The 26,658-nt window shown below is 42.7% G+C and overlaps 1 pseudogene; it reads right to left on the bottom strand.

Moving 5' to 3' along the window:
* Positions 1-278: 278 nt before the first annotated feature.
* Positions 279-24,086, bottom strand: LOC111964820 (phosphatidylinositol 4-phosphate 5-kinase type-1 alpha-like; annotated as a pseudogene).
* Positions 24,087-26,658: the final 2,572 nt, after the last annotated feature.

Below are 26,658 nucleotides of genomic sequence, written 5' to 3'. Positions count from 1 at the left end.
GAAATAACATTAACCAGGAATACATTATGAGCTTTTTACAAAGAGGGCGGGTTAAGGATAAAAAGTAGTGAACGCTTAAGGCCCTGCTTAAGGCCTTCTTTGCCTCTCCTGCAAACAAAAACCTAAAAGTCAATATACTGTAAAATGCCATGTCAAGGACAAGACTCCCCCACTCAKAAATAAAGTGATGTGAGTTTGTGGATCTACTGTAGTGTAGACCTACCCTTCCAATCCCWAAACAGTTGTATCYTGTTCAGGAATAAGGACAAGAACCAACATTTAGAAAATAAGTTTATTCTAAAATCAGAGAGCCAATATGAAAAACATCACATCACTGAAAGATGGTAGAAGGAACAGGCAGCATGAGAAGGCATTTTCGTGACTACTATATACATATACACATTTTATACAGGCAGAGTAAAAATAGAGTAATTGAAGCATAGACGGTAACCAGCAACATTGGCTCGGAGGCTGTGTGAAACATTCAACGTAGAAAAGCATGGGACATCCGTGCCCCAGAACAATGGAGAATATATCACTATCAAAATCAAACATGAAATATAAAAAGTGAAATTGTCAAATAATCCCCTCCCATATGCAATACACTACTTAAGTCTCTGACATTTCCTATCAGAATAATACATTATTATACGTACAATCATCTACAGTACATGTACAACTTATGAATCATTTCAGGCTACAAGGTCATAATACAAATACAATAAATACAGTTCTTGAAACTTTAAGATGGCAGACTTGTTCATATTGCATTAGTTCATATGTTCTGTAGTGTCTGTGTTGCAAGTGTACCGCCCTTTGAGCACCAAAGGGTGAGGTGTCTGTTGTGGTCAAGTCAAGTCACCAGACACTGCAACACGTTTAATCCAGCATCTACACAGAAGCACACAGGCTTTAAAACATTGTTCTGACTGTCAGATGTTAGTTTGTAAAGTTAAGCATACGTTAAAAGTCATGATCAGTGTTCATGGAGTCAAATCCAGACCCTGTTGTCACACTAAGGCCCTAGTTATATAATAAGACACAATACCATCTATTGAAAATGTGATTCAAAACTTGGGAACATGGGGCTTGGAGTGTTTTCTTTGGTGGCCAACTGTTCTCAAACAAAAWMCACAAGACTGAACTGAGCTCTTTGAAATGATGGGGAAGCTGAGCAGGGTTATCAGGGTCAAAGGTCAAAACATTCAAAAGACCACAACTTTTAATTGAGGGCCATGTTTGGAAATAAATTAACCAGGAATACCATATGAGCCGTTTAGAAAGAGGGTGGGTTCGCGAGGAAAAGTAGAGACGCAAGAACTTGAAATGAATCAAACCATGCAGTAAGTTATTTGTGTAAATAACTCATTTGGAACCAATACCACCCTCTCTTGTGCCCTTCCTTCCTGTGTGCTTTAAAATATGTATAGTTATCATGCAGAACAGCTCCTCTCAAACGGTGAGCGCTGCAACTCTGTTTGAAGGGTCATTAAACTCAGATCTGTTAGGAAAACATCAAGTTCATCAAAACTCAAGTTCTGAAGTATAGGTCTCCATGTAGTTTCCATATGCAGTGAGTTCATCCATGTTCAAGTCCATAKCATTTTGATTGCTTTTCCAATTTGTCATGACAGTTGATCAGAAAGAGCTCCACTTCCAGCCTCTAGTTTCTTCAGGGCATGGCTGTGTTCTTGTACTCCCCCATTCCCTTTAAACATTCCCTATTGTCTCACGGTGCATCGATGAACATGAATCATTTCCACCACAGGCTGATATCCCCAGTTTGTCAGTCTGTCCATCTCTTCCCKTCTGCTTTGGACCACATGTGCACTCCCATCTACTTAGAAATGTGTCCTCACAATCAGGCCATGGTGGCCCTTTAAATCACACTGTGTTGGTGTGAAATGCAAGATCTAGCATAACCACTAGGCAGTGATATGTATCCCTGTGTCTGAAATATCCTACTACAGGATAAATAGTATGAGCGGCCACCCGGCGCTTGTGTTAGTATTCTACACAATGACTGAGCAAATGGGAAAAAAATAACAAACCTATGTTTATAGAAACGTTAATGTACAAGAGGTGTACTACAGAGACGTAAACAAAGTCATTCACACAATGTGGTGAGTCTCAAACTCAGTGGGGTGAAGCAGCCATTTCTGTAGCCAGCAGAAATCCCTCGTTGCTTATTAATGAAAGTCAGGTCATTGTACATAAAAGTATCAAAGTGCTTGAATGACAGTGGTAGAATTACCATTGCTTGAAGAACACATATAATCTTTGTGTACAAAACAGTCTAAATGGTTGGGTGTGAATGAATGTGATGAAACTGAACTGCCATACGAAGACCGAAAAAGGCATGTGTAGAGTGTGCGTTAAACACTCGCTCTGAATTTTGATTGGCTCATTCCTTTCAACCCTCCCGGTTGATTGGTCAATTTTCTTTCAAAGATACTTTTGATTGGTAGTGAGAATATAAAAACAGACTCAAACAAGAGTTTGAATGTATGTGTAACGGGACATTAAAATATGAGACACACAGCTCAGCAAGACTAGCACCAGACAGACACAAAGGCACAGATATAAAAAGGAAGACTAAGTGACAGGCAGCTAGCGTTAGTGTGGTCAGGTCACTGTCCTGTCCTCTTACTGCTCCTCTTTGTCTCTTCTCTGGTGAACCTCCATTCGAAGGATCATCAACTAGATTCAGCCGTGGGGGGATTTTTTTTCTTGAGCGGATGGTCAGGGGGCCGGAACATAATTACAAATAATTTGTAGACTGCAAATTGACCGCAAGAAAGCCCAAACAGATAATATTTGACAAACAATTTCAAACCTGGCTTACAAATCACATCTCTATTTTGCATAGGAATACTTTAGAACAGATTTCTTKAATTGAAATCATTTGGAGCTGATTTGCTGGTGTTTACCTTTAATGTCCACCAATTTAAAAAAAAATGCATCTGCAGGCCGCCAGTTGGGGAACCCCGCTCTATTTTAAGGGCATGGAGGTAGCGGCCATTACTATGTTCTTGCTCTGGTCTCTCACTCCTAGATCAATATAGCACATGTGGTCTCATCAGAGAGGAAGATTCCAGGATAACCATGGAGACAGAGCCTTCCCATCAGCCGGTAACACGGTGTATAGCAGTATACCATTTCACTCAAGACATTWCCACGAGCCCGTCCTCCCCAATTAAGGTGTCACCAACCCCCTGTGGTGTATAGCCTACCCATACTGCCCTACCAAGAAAAAAGGCAGTAACCGCTCATTTGGTCAAAAATGAGTTAGCATGTATTTAATGTAGCAAAAATGACTTAATCACGTGGGCAAGTATCCTGCCTCGTATTGTGTTTGAGAAAATGGGGGTCATATTAGCAGTAACTCCACTAGGTAACTGTGAAACTAAGGTAAATAYAAGMCATTTTTCTCAMTTCCACGCTATGAGCAGTTACTGCCTTTTTCTTGGTAGGGCAGTATAGCTCTGGCCTGTACATTCCTGCCCCCAAATCCAGTCAGTCAGCTACTGTATACATCCATAATCTAAAAGAATAGAAGGTCTGTGTGATGAAGTCATATGTTCTGTCCACATCAGTAAAACTGTGGTCATAATAAAAATTATAAAAAAACACTACATATAGAGATGATTCTCCTGTGTCCCTCCCATCTCCTGGCTGTGTGGAGGGAGGAAGGGGTGGAGAGATGTAGAATGATAACATATGAGATATTATGCTCAGAGTCACTGAAAACTAAACCCACTTAGACTGTCCACAAGAAGGAATGCACAAATTAACAGAACAGAGAGTGATATAGAGCATGGTGTTCCTCCTCCACACTGTTGATGCAGGGGTGTCTAAGCCCACATCCCTCTCCCCTTCAGGCTTTGTGATAGGTGGGACAGTGTAAGTGGGTTCCGTGACACAGAGACTCCTGTAACTTAGTTGGAGAAGGGTTTCTAGCAGCATACCCGTGTGTGTCTGGCTGACCAAGCCTTTAGACAGCCACCACCTCCTCACACATATATACACACACACCTCTCTCCCTCTTTGTTCCTCTCTCTGGCACCCAGTCACACTCTCCCTCTCTTTCACTTCCCAATCCCCCCATTCCGTTCAGTCAGCCTGAAGTATGTTCCAAACCTCCCCTGCAGAAAAGGAGGGCTGGATCAAAAGAGTGAGGATGGAGATGCAAGACTTCTCTCCCCCTCTCACTCTTCCACCAACCTCCTTGGTTCCAGAATCACCTTTTCCTCAGATGACTCCAGATCAGTTGTTACTGTGAGGGACACACAGGGAGGGAGGCCAGTGAGCCATGGGAAACACCATAGTGAAGATCTTAAGAAGAGTCGGAGGAAAAGGATTGGGCCAGACTTACAAAGCAGATGTTAGTCTCTGGGACGATGTCGGATAGTGAGATGGCATCTTCATTACCTGACTGATCACCTGACGCTTCCACTTCTGCACCAATACTGAGAGACAGAGAGAGAAGACTGATAAGGGTGTGTGTGTGTTCATGTAAGTGGGAATACATGAGTCAGTGCTGTAATTCATTTGTGTACCTGTGGGAGACACCGTGGTCTTGGTCTGTGCTTGTTACTGCTCTATGCACCTCAACCCCTACTGACCTAGAGAGAGAGCGAGAGAGAGAGAGAGGGCGAGAGACACATGAGAACTGGATGACTTGAAGAGGAGGACTGACTTTGTGGAGGAGAGGGGATGGAGGGATGTGTTACTGTAGCAGAGGAGAGGAGGAGGTGAGTCCTGTGCTTCCTAATGAGGACGTGGAAAAGTTGGCCTCTGCATCCCCTGACCCTCCCGCCAGGGGAGGGGTCCTTGGCACCAGGTCTGGCCTGCCCGACTGCATGCCTGAACAGAAAGAGGGAGTAAAGAGGGGAACTAATGGCACAATTCCAAGTCCACCCCTAATCCCTTGTCCATAGSCACTTCWTGTAGCTCTGGTCCACCTTGACCTCTGATCAAACATACAATCAATGTTTGTGTTAACTGTTCACTCACCGCTGTCTCCCTCTGCGTCAGCCCTGTTGAAGTGGGATTGGTAGACGAGTCGGGAGTCCACTACAGACTGTCCAGCAGCGTGGGAGAGGGGGGTGGGGCCTCCCAGGGTAGGAGCTCTCCTCAGACCCCCCGGACCCCCACCACGAGACTTCTTGGATGGGGAGAGCTTCACTGAGGGGTGGGGAAAACAAAATAACGACAGCACGTTATATCATAAAAGTAAATATTGAAACAGAAGACACACACACACACACACAGCAGTCTTACATGGGATCTTCTTGAACACTGTGTTACACATGAATTGTTGGAAGCGCTCAGCGTAGAAGCCTGGTCTGTGCACCGACACTGTATCCTACCAGAGGAAAAGAAATAAACCAGTTATAACCTGAATAGGCCTGACATAGCAGTGGCAGATCTGACACATGCATCTGTGGCTTCTTTCATAATGTACTACAGGTAATGTGTGTGTGTGTGTAGTATCTTACCCCATCATGGACAGGGCCTTCCACGAGTGTTCCAACTTTCTGATAACCTGAAAAACAGTCTCAGTGAACGTAGCTCAGTAGGTAAAGCATGGCGCCAGGATAGTGGGTTCGACTCCCGGGACCATCCATACGTAAAATATAAGCACGCATGACTAAGTCGCTTTGGATAAAAGCATCTGCTAAATGGTATATACAGTGAGTCCAAAAGTATTGGGACAGTGACACATTTGTTGTTGTTTTGGCTCTGTACCCCAGCACGTTTTGGATTTAAAATGATACAATGACTATGAGGTTAAAGTGCAGACTGTCAAGCTTTGATTTGAGTGTATTTTCATCCATACCAGGTCAGTGTATCATTTCAAATCCAAAATGCTGGAGTAAAGCAAAAAATGTGTCACTTTCCCAATACTTTGAGTACTGTGTCATCATATTACTATGTGAAATGTATGTAGTCTGTACACAAGAACGCACACACACAAAGAAACACAAGACCTACCTGTAGGACTGCAGAATGTCGATGATGCCGATAAAGACCAGCAACCTCTCTCCTTTAGAGTTCCTGGCTGGGATTCCGCCCATACTGAAATGACATCATACGCCACACCAACCAATCACCATCAACAAATCAGATTTACTGACAGTTTGCACTTTTCCAAGGTAATATTGTGTGATGTATTGATTGACTCACTGGTCCTCAGACTCCAGGGCTCCCTTCCCGCGGGCCTCTCCCTGTATAGACTCCATGGCTGTGCAGTAAGACTTTTCTGGGCCTGGGGTCGGCGCTGGTCTGGGGTCACGCCCCCTCTGACCCCCCACTGTCCCCCATCTGCCCCCACCTCTCTCCCTCTCTCTATTAGCCTGCTCCAGGTTATGGATCCCCACCAGTAGACTGTAGTCCATGATTTTAAAACTCTGCAGGAGCTGGAGCACACACACAAACACATAAGAGTTACTATACAGTAGACCCAAACAGCACACACAGAACACACACACACCCCTCTCTCCCTCCCTCTCACCAGGCAATCTCTCTGGATGGTCTTGCTAAGGGCGTTGTAGTTGTCCGTCTCCAGCAGCAGTCCATCAGGCAGGTCCTGGATGAAGTCCAGGTCTTTAAAGGTGGGAAAAGTCTTGTCCCCTCCTTGGCTGAGGCCCGTCTCTTATAGGTGAACCCTTCATGTCGTACTTATGGTGCATGTGGACCACGCGGGGCAGCAGGTTGTTCATCACCACCAGGCGGATGTTCTTCCCTCCCGCCTGGATGCAGTACAGACCGTAGAACTTAGGGAGCAGGGTCCGTTTGTTCTGATTCAGGTTCTATAGAGGGGAAGGGACGGGTAGAAAGGAGAGGAGGAGAGTGAAGAAGAAGAGGCCACCACAGACAGCTAGGTATATTATAAAGACTAAAACACACAGGCCACCGAAGAATCTCCCCCCTCCTACTTCAATATCTCGCCATGAATCCCCCCCTCCTCCTCCTCAACATCTCGCCCATGAAGGATCTCCTCCTCCTTCAACATCTCGCCATGAAGGATCTCCTCCTCCTTCAACATCTCGCCATGAAGGACTCTCCTTTGCCTCCTTCAACATATCTCCATGAAGTACTCCTCATGAAGTCCCCCCCCCCTTCAATATCTCCTCACGAAGCCCCCCCCACTCCTCCGTCAATATCCACGATGAAGTCTCCTCCTCCTCTTCAATATCTCTCCATGAAGTCTCCCCCCACCTCCTAGCCCAATATCTCTCCATGAAGTCTCTCCCTCCCTCCTCCTTCAAAATCTCTCCATGAAGTCTCCCCTCCCCCCTCCTCCAATACAGTTGAAGTCGGAAGTTTACATACACTTAGTTCATTATTTTTCAACCACTCCACAATTTCCTTGTTAACAAACTATAGTTTTGGCAAGTCGGTTTAGGACATCTACTTTGTGCATGACAAGTCATTTTTCCAACAATTATTTACAGACAGATTATTTCACTTATAATTCACCTGATCACAATTCCAGTGGGTCAGAAGTTTACATACACTAAGTTAACAGTGCCTTTAAACAGCTTGGAAAATTCAGAAAATTATGTCATGGCTTTAGAAGCTTCTGATAGGCTAATTGACATAATTTGAGTCAATGTGGAGTGTACCTGTGGGATGTATTTCAAGGCCTACCTTCCAACTCAGTGCCTCTTTGCTTGACATCATGGGAAAATCAAAATAAATCAGTCTGGTTCATCCTTGGGAGCAATTTCCAAATGCCTGAAGGTACCACGTTCATCTGTACAAACAATAGTACGCAAGTATAAACTAGAGGTCTACACGATTAATCGGAATGGCCGATTAATTAGGGCCGATTTCAAGTTTTCATAACGATCGGAAATCGTGATTTTTTTACACCTTTATTTAATCTTTATTAACTAGCAAGTCAGTTAAGAACACATTCTTATTTCAATGACGGCCTAGGAACGGTGGGTTAACTGCCTCGTTCAGGGCAGAACGACAGATTTTTACCTTGTCAGCTCGGCGACTCAATCTTGCAACCTTACAGTTAACTAGTCCAACGCTCTAACCACCTGATTACATTGCACTCCACGAGGAGCCTGCCTTGTACGCGAATGCAGTAGAAGCCAAGGTATTGCTAGCTAGCATAAACTTATCTTTTAAAAAACAATCACTCAACCAATATAATCACTAGTTAACTACACATGGTTGATGATATTACTAGTTTATCTAGCGTGTCCTGCGTTGCATATAATCGATGCGGTGCGTATCGTTGCTCCAATGTGTACCTAACCATAAACATCAATGCCTTTCTTAAAATCAATACACAGAAGTATTATTTTTTAAACCTGCATATTTAGCTAAAAGAAATCCAGGTTACAGGCAATATTAACCAGGTGAAATTGTTGTCACTTCTCTTGCGTTCATTGCACGCAGAGTCAGTGTATATGCAACAGTTGGGCCGCCTAATTTGCCAGAATTTTTACATAATTATGACATAACATTGAAGGTTGTGCAATGTAACAGGAATATTTAGACTTATGGATGCCACCGTTAGATAAGATACGGAACGGTTCCGTATTTCACTGAAAGAATAAACGTCTTGTTTTCGAGATGATAGTTTCCGGATTCGACATATATTAATGACTAAGGCTTGTATTTTCTGTGTGTTATTATGTTATACTAAATCTATGATTGATAGAGCAGTTTGACTGAGCGGTGGTAGGCAGCAGCAGGCTCGTAAGCATTCATTCAAACAGCACTTTCGTGCGTTTTGCAAGAAGCTCTTCGCTGTGCTTCAAGCCTATCAAACTCCCGAGATTAGGCTGGTGTAACCGATGTGAAATGGCTAGCTAGTTAGCGGGGTGCGCGCTAATAGCGTTTCAAAACTTCACTCGCTCTGAGACTTGGAGTAGTTATTCCCTGCTCTGCATGGGTAACGCTGCTTCGAGGTGGCTTTTGTCATTGTGTTCTGGTTCGAGCCCAGGTAGGAGCGAGGAGAGGGACGGAAGCTATACTGTTACACTGGCAATACTAAAGTGCCTATAAGAACATCAATACTCAAAGGTTAATGAAATACAAATGCTATAGAGAGAAATAGTCATAATTCTACAACCTAAACTTCTTACCTGGGAATATTGAAGACTCATTTTAAAAGGAACCACCAGCTTTCATATGTTCTCATGTTCTGAGCCAAGAACTTAAACGTTAGCTTTCTTACATGGCACATATTGCACTTTTACTTTCTTCTCCAACACTGTGTTGTTGCATTATTTAAACCAAATTGAACATGTTTCATTATTATTTGAGGCTAAATTGATTTTATTTATGTATTATCTTAAGTTAAAATAAGTGTTAATTCAGTATCGTTGTAATTGTCATTATTACAAAAAAAAAAAAAATAATAAAAATAAAAAATAATGGCCCATTAATCGGTATCGGCTTTTTGGGTCCTCCAATAATCGGTTCGGCGTTGAAAAATCAATAATCGGTCGACCTCTAGTATAAAACACCATGGGACCACGCTGCCGTCATACCGCTCAGGAAGGAGAGTGTTCTGTCTCCTAGAGATGAACGTACTTTGGTGCGAAAAGTGAAAATCAATCCCAGAACAGCAAATACCTTGTGAAGATGCTGGAGGAAACGGGTACAAAAGTATCTATATCCACAGTAAAACGAGTCCTATATCGACATAACCTGAAAGGTCGCTCAGCAAGGAAGGAGCCACTGCTCAAAAACCGCCATAAAAAGCCAGACTACGTTTGCAACTGCACATGGGACAAAGATCGTACTTTTGGAGAAATGTCTCTGGTCTGATGAAACAAAAATAGAACTGTTTTGGCTGCAATGACCATGTTATGTTGGAGGAAAAAGGGGGAGGATTGCAAACCGAAGAACACCATCCAACCGTGGCACGGGGTGGCAGCATCATGTTGTGGGGGTGCTTTGCTGCAGGAGGGACTGGTGCACTTCAAAAAATAGATGGCATTATGAGGTAGGGAAATTATGTGGATATATTGAAGCAACATCTTCAAGACATCAGTCAGGAAGTTAAAGCTTGTCGCAAATGGGTCTTCCAATTGGACAAGGACCCAAGCATACTTCAAAGTTATGCAAAATGACTTAAGGACAACAAAGTCAAGGTATTGGAGTGGGAATCACAAAGCCTGACCTCAATCCTATAGAAAATTTGTGGCAAGAACTGAAAAAGCGTGTGCGAGCAAGGAGGCACAACCTGACTCAGTTACACCAGCTCTGTCAGGAGGAATGGCCAAAATTCACCCAACTTATTGTGGGAAGCTTGTGGAAGGCTACCCGAAACATTTTACCCAATTAAACAATATAAAGGCAATGCGCTACCAAATTACTAAGTGAGTGTGTGTAAACTTCTGACCTACTGGGAATGTGATGAATGAAATAAAAGCTGAAATAAATCTTTCTCTACTATTATTCTGACATTCTTAAAATAAAAGTGGTGATCTAACTGACCTAAGACAGGGAATTTTTACTAGGATTAAATGTCAGGAATTGTGAAAAACTGAGTTAAATGTATTTGGCTGAGGTGTATGTAAACTTACGACTTCACTGTATCTCTCCATGAAGTCACCCCCCTTCAATATCTCACCATGAGTATCTGGCAGTAGTTCTGGAAACTCAGCTCTTTTGTGCTGCACCGTCTTGATAATGAACTCATCATCACTGGACACGTAGAAGAGAGAGCCACTGGCCCGGAGTTAGACAGCTCTATCAGGCCATCGTTAACACGAGAGTACTGTAGGAGAGGAGTTAGTTAGCATCCTGACCAAGAACTACAACAGACACAATCAATTAACATAGAGAATACAACAATCAACAGATTCAATTAGTGAATTTTGTAGTCTACTACCAGGTAGTCGTCTGGCGGATGCCAAAGATTCTCTGAAGTAGCGGAAGGCGATTGGGCGTAGGTCTTAAACTGAAATCACTGTAGTGGTGCGCAGGGTCAGGTTACTGCCTTCACTGAGACAGAGAGAATGCTGTTAATGAGTGCTGAATACAGGAAGACTTCCTCAAGCATAAATGCAAGATGGGCACAGACAGTGGTGTAGGCGGTTCAGGAAAAACTGTTTCCTAGCTAATCTCATGCTGTTTTACATTTTGCCATGAGGCTGAGAGAAAATGTTTCAGTTTTCCTAGCTAATCTCATGCTGTTTTACATTTGCCATGAAGCTGAGAGAACATGTTCAGTTTTCCTAGCTAATCTCATGCTGTTTCATTTGCCATGAGGCTGAGAGAACATGTTCAGTTTTCCTAGCTAATCTCATGCTGTTTTACATTTTGCATGAAGCTGAGAGAACAATGTTTCAGTTTCCTAGCTAATCTCATGCTGTTTTACATTTTGCCATGAAGCTGAGAGAACATGTTTCAGTTTTCCTAGCTATCTCATGCTGTTTTACATTTTGCCATGAGGCTGAGAGAACATGTTCAGTTTTCCTAGCTAACTCATGCTGTTTTACATTTTGCCATGAAGCTGAAGAACATGTTTTCAGTTTTCCTAGCTAATCTCATTCTGTTTTACATTTTGCCATGAAGCTGAGAGAACATGTTTCAGTTTCCTAGCTAATCTCATGCTGTTTTACATTTTGCCATGAAGCTGAGAGAACATGTTTCAGTTTTCCTAGCTAATCTCATTCTGTTTTACATTTTGCCATGAAGCTGAGAGAACATGTTTCAGTTTTCCAGCTAATCTCATGCTGTTTTACATTTTGCCATGAAGCTGAGAGAACATGTTTCAGTTTTCCTAGCTAATCTCATGCTGTTTTACATTTTGCCATGAAGCTGAGAAACATGTTTCAGTTTCCTAGCTAATCTCATGCTCTTTTACATTTTGCCATGAAGCTGAGAGACATGTTTCAGTTTTCCTAGCTAATCTCATGCTGTTTTACATTTTGCCATGAAGCTGAGAGAACATGTTTCAGTTTTTCCTAGCTTATCTCATGCTGTTTACATTTTGCCATGAAGCTGAGAGAACATGTTTCAGTTTTCCTAGCTAATCTCATGCTGTTTTACATTTTGCCATGAAGCTGAGAGAACATGTTTCAGTTTCCTAGCTAATCTCATGCTGTTTTACACATTTTGCCATGAGGCTGAGAAACAGTTTCAGTTTTAAAGCCAATTTCCTGTAATTATAAACATTTCCTTAATGGTTTATGACATGTTCATATAGTATCTGGGGGGCCCAACCTATATTTTGTGGGAGTCGGGGGGCCCCATACCTCTCATGCAGGTGCTCCGGGTAGTGTGCTACGCCAGTGACACACACACCACACACACGTCTAACCTGGGGAAGAAGATGCTCTCGACCACCACAAAGTCCTGCATGAGAACATCCCTCTCAGCCTTCTGACTCAGGCTGCCCACAGTGTGAGTGATGCCCACTGAATTGCTCCTTTCAGGGCTGACGACGTGGTCTGGAGGGGAAGTGGAAGAGAGAAATGGAGACTTGTCAAGAGAGATTGATAAATTTATTTGTCTGAAGAATTCTCATGTTATAATAATTATGACTCTCCAAATGCTTGTGTACATTACATTCTGCGAGTCATCATTGGGTGTGACGAGGAAGGGTTCAGGCTACGGGTAATTTTAGCACACATGGTGTGTGCGTGTGTGTGTTGACCCCATGCTGACCTTCTTATAGGTGGTCTCTCCAGTGTTCGTCTCAACTCCTCTGTGTCCAATGGTCTTCTTCATACTCTACTGGATCCAGGCATCTGAGATAGAGAGAGAGAGACAGGATGAAAGAGAAAAGGGGGAAGAGATGGAAGAGAGCATGGGGAAAATAAAAGGTATTAAACTAAGAAATGCACTATAGAGTTGTATGTTTGACTCCATTAAAACAAGTTTCCGCGTCATCCTGTTCTCTCCATTGTTTGGTTTATGACACACAGCTTAAAGGTAAAATCTGCCATTGACACACAGAAACCATCAAAACCAGTTCCCCTCCCTTTCCACATATCCTGTGTCCTCTCCCTAGACAGAGAGGTGATATACAAACACATCTTCACCAGGGTCTATAAATGTTGTGTAAATACACACACTGTTCCCTAAACCTAAAGGTAGTGGAAAACACGTTTCATCAACAGTGCTCCAGCATCATCAGCAGAGTGCTGTAATTAGTGGTTTTGTGAGTCAGGGATGGGGTCTGTCTTACCTCTGGAGATGCCATTTTCCGAGACGCACTGGACCCTTGAGAGGAGAGAGAAAAAGGAAAAACATTCAGAGTATAGTGATGGGCCTATTTTTGTTAGGCTCCTCCATGTTCCATGTGCAACTCAGTCCTCTTAGAATCTTATAGTTACCGACAGAACCTAGCTAATATCACAGAGCTGGAGTCATGCTAGCCAACTGTAGTGATGAAATTGTCATATAGTATAGTAGTTTATGGAGGAAGGAACCCGCATTAAAGTGTCTGATTGGTTGTGCGATGTCTGGAATGACACATCGTCTCCATCCAAACGTCGTTCATATACATTGCGCACGGAGGGGTCAATTGGCAGGAAGAACGCAATATAAAAAGACACATTGGTTATACCAGAACTGTGATTTGGTGCATGTCGTCATTGTTCTTATTCAAATTGTTACAAAAGCCACAAACAAGTTCATTAAATCATTGTTCAAAACAAGGCTTACTTATGTTTACCTTGTTCTTGGCTACAGAAGGACTGGAAGGTCTATTATTCTCTTGTCCATAAAAATACTCAGATGTCAATTATATTAGTAGACCTTTTAAAAACAAATATTACAGCCGTATCAAGTGTATTGTTATTTCATCTTGATCATCTGGAAAAGCACATTTGTGACATTCTTTCTTCCATTAGGCTACTTTCCACCAGTTTCAAAAAGTGGATTTCACTTAGTAACTATAGTGTAGCCTGACGATGCTAAATCAGAAAAAAACTATGGCTGACTTTTAGTGGGGGGAAAAGCACGTCTTCGCCTGTTTGGCAGTTTTTTGCTCAATTTCAGGCCATATGATACAGGTGAGCCAGCAGATCTTACCCAAYGCACTTGCAGAATATGCTAAAAGATTATCAGGGCAAAGGATGGACAYACTACAAACCTCCGTCATCCTGCTGAGTTCGATACTCCGGGGGTGAACATGCTGGTGTTCCWTGTTATAAATAATCATTTGTTTTATCTGATTGTATATTTAGGATTTTTAGCCTAAAGGATAAAAGGCCTATTCGTTTTAAGCCTAAACCAATGTTCATTCAAGTGTTATAAAGAATGTTAAAGGCTAAATAATAATTTATTTAATCTGATTGATGTTGACTATTATATAAATGCACAATTTGTAAGCTATTCAAAAGAAAGTTGTTTGTGAGACAATTCCGACAGACTCATCATTCATTTATTTTGGTTCCCGCTTATTGAAAGTGCTGCTGTAGGAGCTTATACCCGATTGTCCGTTGCACAATTCAAGGACATTAACAAACACTTCGACAATATTATAAATATTAGTTTAACTTGTCAAAGTAACGTTTACTGCAATTTATTGACAGTAGCCTGTGTGTAGGCCTATATTATTGGCTGTTTGGTTTGCAAAGAGGGATTTAACGACACTATTTATTGTTCATCCTACATTGGAGAGGGGATAGGAAATAAAAAACACGTTAGGCGCGGTCTGACATTTTGCTCTGCTTTGGTGCTCTCCGCTCTTTCTACATTGTTCTCTTGTATTATGTTAATAATCTAACCACCACATGTATTGAAAATGTAGGCTACGGCAATTAGMGTGTAGGCCATTTGGCATGCCGCCCTGCTGTGTGCTCACTGCACTGTTGTGAGCTAAGACTCCAGCGGTGTAGTAAAATTCAAATATGTTAAACTATCGTTTGACATCGAGATGTCATCATCAATGATGCAATCGTACAATCGCCCAACCCTAGTGTCTGACCGAATTGCTTCATTGCAGTCTTTCCACTCCATGCACAAAACCTAATAAACTTCAGCGTAATTTTGACTTGAGAAGAAATTTGTCACAGTAAATGCTTGAKAACCACTCTTAGTTAATTACAAAAACAGCCATCAAKCGTGTAATTTTCCACAGATMCCGAGCCATGGTTAGACCTACACAGCCACAGGAATGGCCTAGGCTAACTGCTGCTCCKATTCACATTCTGCTCTAGATTWACCCCACTTTTCRCTCTAATGCTGCTTCCATGTCAGCCTGKCCTGGATGCTGTTGTGGTTGGGCCTTTGCCTCAAGCCTAAAACAATCCAGGGGACCCCTGTACTTCAGTCACTGCTCAGGATGCATTGCATTTGTATGACGTTTTTCACTAAATTCTAAACTCCGCAATGTCTGTAGCTAATGTAGTTACTACCCTTACCGACTGCCTATCTGTTACTTAGTGCCTCTCCATCTCCAGACAGTATAGTAGTATTACAGCATTCCCTCTCAGACAGTCTACCACAGACAGATACTGTGAGAGAGCATAGAGCAGCAAGGGCAACAAGTTAACTGTCCCCTCGCTGCATAACACCACACACACACAAAAATACAGAGCGATGAGTGGACATAGCTGGTATTAGGTTTAATGGGGAACACGGTAATGAAATATCAGGTGGTGGGAGGAAATTACGAAACTCTTGGCATCGACACAGGGACATACGCGAGTCTCTGCAAACAGTAACCGTCGTCATTGAACATGTGTCTAGACCCTGGGTCCTACCCAGGTCCTGGCAGACATAACCCCGTCTGATACTGTGTCTAGACCACTGGGTCCTCTACCACAGGTCTCTGGCAGACATAACCCCAGTCTGATTCTGTGTCTAGACCACTGGGTCCTCTACCACAGGTCTCTGGCAGACATAACTCCAGTCTGATACTGTGTCTAGACCACTGGGTCCTCTACCACAGGTCTCTGGCGACATAACCCCATCTGATACTGTGTCTAGACCACTGGGTCCTCTACCACAGGTCTCTGGCAGACATAACCCCAGTCTGATACTGTGTCTAGACCACTGGTCCTCTACCACAGGTCTCTGGCAGACATAACCCCAGTGCATACTGTGTCTAGACCACTGGGTCCTCTACCACAGGTCTCTGGCAGACAAACCCCAGTCTGATACTGTGTCTAGACCCCTGGGTCCTCTACCACAGGTCTCTGGCAGACATAACCCCAGTCTGATACTGTGTCTAGACCACTGGGTCCTCTACCACAGGTCTCTGGCAGACATAACCCCAGTCTGATACTGTGTCTAGCACCTGGGTCCTCTACCACAGGTCTCTGGCAGACATAACCCCAGTCTGATACTGTGTCTAGACCACTGGGTCCTCTACCACAGGTCTCTGGCAGACATAACCCCAGTCTGATACTGTGTCTAGACCACTGGGTCCTCTACCACAGGTCTCTGGCAGACATAACCCCAGTCTGATACTGTGTCTAGACACTGGGTCCTCTACCACAGGTCTCTGGCAGACATAACCCCAGTCTGATACTGTGTCTAGACGACTGGATCCTCTACCACAGGCAATGACTAAACTTTTTCCATCACCCAAACTTAGCTTGGGACTTTCCCTGTGACTCACCGAGTTGCCTCTTCCTTTTTGGTAGGGATGTTCTCATTACCAATCCTCTCTAAGAATAAATTTGACCCTGCAGACCTCAGGCCCAGCCCCAACTTTATCCAGCCCAAGAGATAACATCCCATAGCCTATGTAAAACATTGCCAATTTGTGCGACAAACATGCCAACATAGAGAAACACAACAAACACGTGTGTGAAAAATCTAGAAGCAAAATATGTCTGGTATTTTCTCAATGTTTTCACATCGTTATGACAATGCTTGAAATATGTGCTCCTCACAAAAGGATTCGCCATTTAAAAATGGTGTGCGTGTGTGAGATTCGCCTTCTCACCCGCTCCAGGGAGACTTCAGGCCTGTAACCAATAGCAACTGCTATTTTTGAGTTTCAACATAGTGAATTTACAACCAGTTGGCAAAAAACTTGTCTGCTGTTATTTGTAATAGTGTGGGCAGGTCAGAGTTATGTTGAGGACAGTGAGGAGAGAGGAGGGAGACCTACTGAAAATTATCATGGAAAGGTGTGGTACTGATAGCGAAACAGGAAACAGCCTAAAGGCTATTTGTCTGTGATATTAGGCTAGGCCTATTCAAATTGTGAGATTGATTTCCTCATCAATTAAACCAATCCACATTGCTTGAGCAAACACCACAAGGATTAGTTCATTCAGGAGTAGAGAGGCACTTTTGTCTTGCTAACCATGTTGTAGCGATTTCACTGCAAAATGCATTGCACACACAATAGAAAGCAAACATGCACAATAGAAAACAACAGTTAACAGCCTATATTTGGTCCACTCGTCCTTTGCTTGCTCTCAGCTTGCTCAAATGCCACAAGGCCCTGTAATGCCTGTAAGAGGCACTCACAGGAACGAAGCACACGCTCAGCCGCTCCCTCACACACAAACACACACTGCAACCCCATGCAAGTACCTCTCTGCAAGGCTCTCCTCCAGAACAGAGTCCTAATGTCTATGGAAGAAGATACAGAACAACCACAACCAGTTACACATGAACAAGGCATGCATGCAACCGAATTAGGCTTCAATCACATTGCTCACCTCTAAATTAGCCTAAATGGACCACATGCTACAGAGATCTAGAAACAAGCAGTGCTCAATTTAAGAAAAGCTGTTTTTTTACAATAGGATTTCAATAACATCCTAGTTCGACATTGTATCCAAACATTTCCACAGTTACAATGAGGGTGCGTGCATACTAAACATACTCCCAGTGCCAGCGCAGTTCAAAACACATGTTGGCTGTTTGCCTGCTAGCAGCCTGTACTGTAGCCTGCATGTAGAGCATAATATGGGACACTCCCCTATTTTTGTCTGACAGAGTAGAGTAAATGTGCTGGTTATTGGCCTAATTTATGAACTTATACAGTACCAGTCAAAAGTATGGACAACTACTCATTCCAGGGTTTTTATTTTTACTTTTTTCCACATTGTAGAATATAGTGAAGACATCAAAACTATGATTAACACATATGGAATCATGTAGTAACCAAAAAAGCTAAACAAATCTAAATATTTCATATATTTCAGATTCTTCAAAGTAGCCACCTTTGCCTTGATGACAGCTTTGGCACTATTGGCATTCTTTCAACCAGCTTCATGAGGTAGTCACCTGGAATGCAATTCAATTAACAGGTGTGCCTTGTTAAAAGTTAATTTGTGGAAGTTCTTTCCTTCTTAATGCATTTGAGCCAAATCAGTTTCAAGTGCAGGTTCACAAAAACCATCAAGCACTATGATGAAACTGGCTCACATGAGGACCACTACAGGAAAGGAAGACCCAGAGTTACCTCTGCTGCAGAGGATTTTTATTTTACCTTTGTTTAACTAGGCAAGTCAGTTAAGAACAAATTCTTATTTACAATGATGGCCTAAGAACAGTGYGTTCAGGGGCAGGACGACAGATTTTTACCTTGTCAGCTCGSGGATTCGATCTAGCAACCTTCCAGTTACTGGCCCAGCGCTCTAACCACTAGGCTACCTGCTGCCCCCAGCATAAGTTCAAGTTCAGGATAAGTTCATTAGAGTTACCAGCCTCAGAAATTGCAGCCCAAATAAATGCTTCACAGAGTTTAAGTAACAGACATCTCAACATCAACTGTTCAGCGGAGAATTCAGCGTGAATCAGGCTTCATGGTCTAATTGCTGCAAACAAATCACTACTAAAAGGACACCAATAAGAAGAAGAGACTTGCTTGAGCCAAGAAAAACAACAAATGGACATTAGACCGGTAGAAATCTGTCCTTTGGTCTGATGAGTTGGTCTGATGAGTCCAAATGTGAAATGTTTGGTTCCAACCGGCATGTCTTTGTGAGACGCAGAGTAGGTGAATGGATGATCTCTGCATATGTGGTTCCCACCGTGAAGCATGGGAGAAGTGTGATGGTGCTTTGCTGGTGACACTGTCAGTGATTTATTTAGAATAAAAGGCACACCTAACCAGAATGGCTACCACAGCATTCTGCAGCGATACGCCATCACATCTGGTTTGGCTTAGTGGGACGATAATTTGTTTTTCAACAGAACAATGACCCAAAACACACCTCCAGGCTGTGTAAGGGCTATTTGACCAAGGAGAGTGATGGAGTGCTGCATCAGATGACCTGGCCTCCAAATCAGCCGACCTCAACCCAATTGAGATGGTTTGGGATGAGTTGGACCATAGAGTGAAGGAAAAGCAGCCAACAAGTGCTCAGCATATGTGGGAACTCCTTCAAAAAACATTCCTCATGAAGCTGGTTGAGAGAATGCCAAGAGTGTGCAAAGCTGTCATCAATGCAAATTGTGCCTACTTTGAAGAATCTCAAATATAAAATATATTTTGGTAACTTTTTTGGTAACTACATGATTCCATATGTGTTATTTCATAGTTTTGATGTCTTCACTATTATTATACAATGTTGAAAATAGTAAAAATAAAGAAAAACCCTGCAATGAATATGTGTCCAAACTTTTGACTGGTACTGTATATAGTGAGAACACCCTGTATCATTTGTATGTGTGTGTTCATTGGCCTAGTTCGCAGTCCTGTAGTCAGACTTAGATCCCCATAAAGCAATCAGGCTTGTTATTGTGGGACCAAAACAGACCTGTCTATTCTCATGACCTGACTCAAACTGGCTAGCTACCACAGTACCAAGGAAAGATCAACTGTAACAAACACCGTAGTCAAGCTGATAAGAGCCTGTACGATAACAGGCTTAGAAAGGTGGAGAAGACTCTCCTGTCCTGACCCAGCGTCACTGTTCACATCATCACATCATAAATCCACTATAATTGAGACCACCATCCTCGAAGCAGCGTTACCCATGCAGAGCAAGGGGAATAACTACTCCAAGTCTCAGAGCGAGTGACGTTTGAAACGCTATTAGTGCGCACCCCGCTAACAAGCTAGCCATTTCACATCGGTTACACCAGCCTAATCTCGGGAGTTGATAGGCTTGAAGTCATAAACAGCGCAATGCTTGAAGCATTGCGAAGAGCTACTGGCAAAACGCACAAAAGTGCTGTTTGAATGAATGCGTACGAGCCTGCTGCTGCCTACCATTTACTCAGTCAGACTGCTCTATAAAATCATAGACTTAATTATAACATAATAACAAGAACTGGCACCTGTTCCATTTATGGTCGAATCCGGAACTATCATCTTGAAAACAAAACGTTTATTCTTTCAGTGAAATACGGAGCCGTTCCGTATTTTATCTAACGGGTGGATCCATGAGTCTAAATTTCCTGTTATATTGCACAACCTTCAATGTTATGTCATAATTACGTAAAATTCTGGCAAATTAGTTCGCAATGAGCCAGGCAGCCCAAACTGTTGCATATACCCTGACTCTGCGTGCAATAATGCAAGAGAAGTGACAACATTTCACCTGGTTAATATTGCCTGCTAAACTGGATTTCCTTTAGCTAATATGCAGGTTTAAAAATATATACTTCTGTGTATTGATTTTAAGAAAGGCATTGATGTTTATGGTTAGGTACACGTTTGAGCAACGACAGTCCTTTTTTGCGAATGCGCACTGCATCGATTATATGCAACGCAAGACACGCTAGATAAACTAGTAATATCATCAACCATGTGTAGATATAACTAGTGATTGATTGATTGTTTTTATGATCGTTAATGGTAGCTAGCAACTTACCTTGGCTTCTTACTGCATTCGCGTAACAGGCGTGCCCCGTGAGGCAGGTGGTTAGAGCGTTGGACTAGTTAACCGTAAGGTTGCAAGATTGAATCCTGAGCTGACAAGGTAAAAATCTGTCGTTCTGCCCTGAACAAGGCAGTTAACAAACCGTTCCTAGGCCGTCATTGAAATTAAGAATGTGTTCTTAACTGACTTGCCTAGTTAAATAAAGTTGTAAAAAAATTTTAAATCAGCAAAAATGGCATCCAAAATTACCGATTTCGATTGTTATGAAAACTTGAAATCGGCCCTAATTAAAATCGGCCATCCGATTAAATCGGTCGACCTCTATTACCGACCATTTCGAATCCCACCGTACCTTCTGAGACATTACTGTGCAGCCGTATTTCAACCTGGCCAAGGCTTTCGACTCTGTCAATCACCACATTCTTATTGGCAGACTCGACAGCCTTTGTTTCTCAAATGATTGCCTCGCCTGGTTTACCAACTACTTCTCTGATAGAGTCAGTGTGTCAAATCGGAGGGCCTGTTGTCTGGACCTTGGCAGTCTCTATGGGGGTGCCACAGGGTTCAATTCCTTGGGCCGACTCTCTTTCTCTGTATACATCAATGATGTTGCTCTTGCTGCTGGTGATTCTCTGACACACCTCTACGCAGATGACCCCATTTCTGTATCTTCTGGCCCTCTTTGAACACTGTGTTCACTAACCTCCAGACAAGCTTCAATGCCATACAACTCTCCTTCTATGGCTCCAACTGCTCTTAAAATGCAAGTAAAACTAAATGATGCTATTCAACCGATCACTGCCCGCACCTGCTCTGGACGGCTCTGACTTAGAATACGTGGACTATCAAATACCTGGTGTCTGGTTAGATTGTAAACTCTCCTTCCAGACTCACATTAAGCATCTCCAATCCAAAATTAAATCTAGAATCGGCTTCCTATATCGCAACAAAGCATCCTTCACTCATGCTGCCAAACATACCCTCGTAAAACTGACCATCCTACCGATCCTCGACTTCGGTGATGTCATCTATAAAATAGCCTCCAACACTCTACTCAACAAACTGGATGCAGTCTATCACAGTGCCATCCGTTTGTCACCAAAGCCCCATACACTACCCACCATTGCGACCTGTACGCTTCGTTGGTTGGTCTTCGCTTCATACTCGTCGCCAAAACCACTGGCTACAGGTTATCTACAAGTCTCTGCTAGTAAAGCCCCGCCTTATCTCAGCTCACTGGTCACCATAGCAGCCCACTCGTAGCACACGCTCCAGCAGGTATATCTCACTGGTCCCCCAAAGCCAATTCCTCCTTTGGTCTGTCTTTCCTTCCAGTTCTCTGCTGCCAATGACTGGAACAAACCTCAAAATCACTGAAGCTGGAGATTCATATCTCCCTCACTAGCTTTAAGCACCAGCTGTCAGAGCAGCTCACAGATCACTGTACCTGTACATAGCCCATCTGTCTACCTACCTCATCCCCATACTGTACTTATTTATCTTGCTCCTTTGCACCACAGTATCTCTACTTGCACATTCATCTTCTGCACATCTACCATTCCAGTGTTTAATTGCTTAATTGTAATTACTTCGCCACCATGGCCTATTTTTACCTTAAACTCCTTATCTTACCTCATTTGCACTCACTGTTATAGAGTTTTTGTTTTCTTTGTTCTAGTGTATGTTTTGTTATTACATGTGTACTCGTGTTGTTGTTTATGTGTCGAATTGCTATGCTTTATCTTGCCAGGTCGCAGTTGCAAATGAGAACTTGTTCTCAACTAGCCTACCTGGTTAAATAAAGGTATGAAAAAAAATAAAAAAATAACCTCTGATATGAACTGATTTCTGAGGATATATGTGACCACAACCAAAAACAAATCAGTCAGGACTAGAACTGGGGAAATAAACCAAAATTACCAACACTGATATCATTATCGCAGGCATTTTGCTGATATTTTTATTTCGATCCATAGCCTATACTAGAAAATGTGAAGTTTGAAATGAAATAAGTTGCCTAATTTGGGCGATTGTTAATGGTGTGATAACTACAACCATCAAACAGATAGTAGTATAAGGATGATTTTTTTTTTTTACTGTGGCGAACATTATGTTTAAAACGTATCGTTCTCGCAACAATTCGGGCAATTTAACTCGATATGTACTTATCGCCCAGCTCTAGTCAGGACCTCCCGTGAATTCCTCTTTCTCTCTGTGACTTCCAGTGAAGTTCTCTGTAACTGCTCTGTGAATGATGACAGGAGAGGAGCTTTCTCCCACATGGGTATTTCAGATATGTTATTATCAGGTAGCCGGTGTGGCAGGTAGCCTAGTGGTTAGAGCGTTGGGCCAGTAACCCGAAAGGGTGCTAGATCGAATCCCTCGAGCCGACAAGGTAAAACTCGGTCGTTCTGCCCCTGAACAAGGCAGTTAACCCACTGTTCCTAGGCCGTCATTGTAAATAAGAATTTGTTCTTATCTGACTTTCCTAGTTAAATTTTWAAAAATATCTCCCGTGGAAGCGAAATCTGTATCCACTCCACCCTAAACTAACGTTACTTAGCCTAATTGATTAGTGACTGCCTGTTTGTCATGAGTCCAAAAGCTGCAGAACAACATTACTGTGTAAACAACATAGACATGACCACCACATTCTATCCAAGAAAACAATTGTGTTGGCATTACAAGTAAATATTCAACACACACCTAGTTAGCTAGCCAACATTGCTGGCTGGCCTCAGTTTGTTGGGTTGGCTAGCGAGTTAGCCAGCTAACATCAATTAACAGGTGTTTTGTCCTACTACGACATGCGGCAAATATGACAAAATATCAACAAAGGACCACTGGTTTCGAGCATGGCAAATAGTTAACAGAAGCAGTAAATTAGCCAACTACTGTAGTTAACATTGCTGGAGTTGGAGAATTTGCCCCATTCAGYGTGAGCTAACATTAACTAGCTACATCTGATTGAAAATAATCACATTATCGGGTGTGCGGCTATCCCATCCCAAGCCCTTACTACAAACACCATAAAGTACATGACCCAATTTCAAGCGTGTAACGTTAGATGCCTAGCTAGCTATAACGCAATCCATCCGATCCGATTGTTGACGTTAGCAAACTGGCTAACAGCAACTGTGATAACGTTAGCTAGCTCAGACAGAAGGAGAAATTGAGTCAGTTGAATTCAGACAAAATGACCATATTCAGCTACAGGCTGTGCTGAATCTGTAGCTACGTTAATTAGATTGCATTTTCGTGCAAACTACTTCACGGAAACCTAAATTAGTTATTATAGATACCTGTCGGAGCAGTCAATCCCGAATCAACTGGAACGGCGGTAGCCATTTTGGATATGCCGGTATCGGAACAGATATAACAAATCTTTGGTATGGAGCCTGAATTAGAATGTCATCCACTAGCTAGTAGATGGCCTGCGGCAAAGTCAGAATTGGCCATATCGTATAAATATATGAAAACCAAAATGTGCAATTTGGTCTTAATTTGGGGTAATGGTTAGACATACGGTTAGCAGTGTGGTTCTGGTTAGATTTAAAATAAAAATGTAAGAAGATAAATTGTAGAAATAGGCTGGTTTATGACTTTGTGTATCTCCCTTAGACCGGTTCGTACATAAAACATTCTAATTCATGCTGCAAAGGCATCGATTTAATGGCGAGGAGGCGGGGGGGACAGAGATAATATGCATACTTTCTTTATGAAACACCATTTTCCACCACCATAATAGAGTTGCTAATGCTAGTTCATGATGTTGCGCTCTTCTTCGATGACGTTTAACGGCGGTTGGCATCCAATACACTTGCATTACCGCCACCTACTAGACTGGAGTACAACTCCCTTATACTTTGCTTGAAAAAATAAATAAACAAATATCCTACCATCTAACACTACAAAAAATGAATAAAAATTAACACCACCCTACTCCACTATTTAAATCTATTTGGTCCTACCTCAGGCCAACAACCTTAACACATCCTGTAATTCTTCTGATGTCAAGCCCGCACACCCAAATACCTCTCTGCAGCTGCCACCACAACCTCAATTTTCTGCGACTTAGGTTCCATCCCTGCAGTACAGTTGNTGATGTTGCGCTCTTCTTCGATGACGTTTAACGGCGGTTGGCATCCAATACACTTGCATTACCGCCACCTACTAGACTGGAGTACAACTCCCTTATACTTTGCTTGAAAAAATAAATAAACAAATATCCTACCATCTAACACTACAAAAAATGAATAAAAATTAACACCACCCTACTCCACTATTTAAATCTATTTYGTCCTACCTCAGGCCAACAACCTTAACACATCCTGTAATTCTTCTGATGTCAAGCCCGCACACCCAAATACCTCTCTGCAGCTGCCACCACAACCTCAATTTTCTGCGACTTAGGTTCCATCCCTGCAGTACAGTTGATAACCATTGCTATAAATGCCCAAAATCCAATCTTCCTGAAACGTATATCACTTGTTGGCATATCCTCTGCCCTGGTACATATCTACAACTCACACCACTCCTCTCAAGATCCCTCCCCTTGACCCACCTTACTCTACTTTCTTCACTGCCTCAGCATATGGCAACTTCTGCACTACTCTAACCCTGGAAACCTCAACCTGCCTCTCTTGCACTGGACATTTTTGATCCTCAGCCCCATCGGCACCCCTACAACTAACACATACCACTACATTCCCCAATGCTCCACATTCCTTTGTCTCATGCCCTTCTGCACACTTCTCACAACTAGGAACCTCCCTCCAACACAACTGCTGCCACATGCCCAAAAGCTTGACACCTGTAACAACGTAATGTATTTGGCACAAAATTTTGTACAGGATAACTTAAATATCCTCACATCACTTTGTTGGGCAAAGACTCAACATCAAAACTCAAAAGAACAGACAATGACTCTTCTGTTTCACCACTTGCCACGCTGTCTGCGTCGCACCAAATGACGAGTATCACAAACACCGGGAATCTTCCCCTTCAGTTGGTCAACTTTTACATTTACTGTTAACCCAGTAATCAARCCTTTCAATGGTGCCATTTTGTTGAGAGCAAAACAATTCACATTTCTTGCCCCCATTTGTTTAACGTGGAGTGCCTTCTCCCTCTGACCAGCAGAAACACAAACAATTATCACAAGACCACTTCTGGTTACCCTCACCGATTCCACAGCACCCATCTCTGTTTTAACCAACCTGAAACCACAAATGGATCAGCCAAAAGGCAGGGGTCCAGTTTTTCCCAATACTTCACTCCTACTGTCACTCCTCTTTATCCTGACCCTCGGGCTCAGAACTTCACCACACCTACCACCTCCGATACGTCAACCTCGTTCACTTCCATTTCTCCTCCTGTCTTCAGCTCAATCTGCTTATACTTTCTACAATTCTTCTTTAACAAATTATCTCAATTTTTTTCTGCCATTTTTAACCAACTCAAGCTCAGCCTCTTCCTTCCTCTCTCTCTACTCTGCCTCTCTTTTCCCTCCATATTCCAAATATACATCTCCTTATGATAATACTGCACTTCTCCTGACATACATCTTGTTCTTGCATTCTCAAGGGATGCCATTTAGCCGGCTGTCACAATCTCCACAATCTTCATCTTGATGTTCTTTATCAAAAGCTACTGCAACGCTTTTCCATTTCAAACAAGCGCGCTCTTCCCTGATGTTGCCCTRCCAGTTCAGCCAGGGGTAAACTAACATAGCAGGCATAGAAAGAAGACTGAGCGGAGTCCCCACTTATGTTTTTCAGGGGAAACAGAAGTTAGTTTAAAAATACTGTMTCCCTGAAAACCAGAAACATCCGCCAACGCTGCTATGGGTGGGSTATACAGACTTCTGCAACCTGATTGGCTGAACGCAATATGCAACATCTGGGACTAACYTTCTTAGCCACTT

The sequence above is a fragment of the Salvelinus sp. IW2-2015 genome, linkage group LG6.1, assembly GCF_002910315.2.
Source record: "Salvelinus sp. IW2-2015 linkage group LG6.1, ASM291031v2, whole genome shotgun sequence".
Lineage (NCBI taxonomy): Eukaryota > Metazoa > Chordata > Actinopteri > Salmoniformes > Salmonidae > Salvelinus > Salvelinus sp. IW2-2015.
Note: the sequence above shows the minus strand (reverse complement) of the source record. Positions and strands in the feature narration are given on the sequence as shown.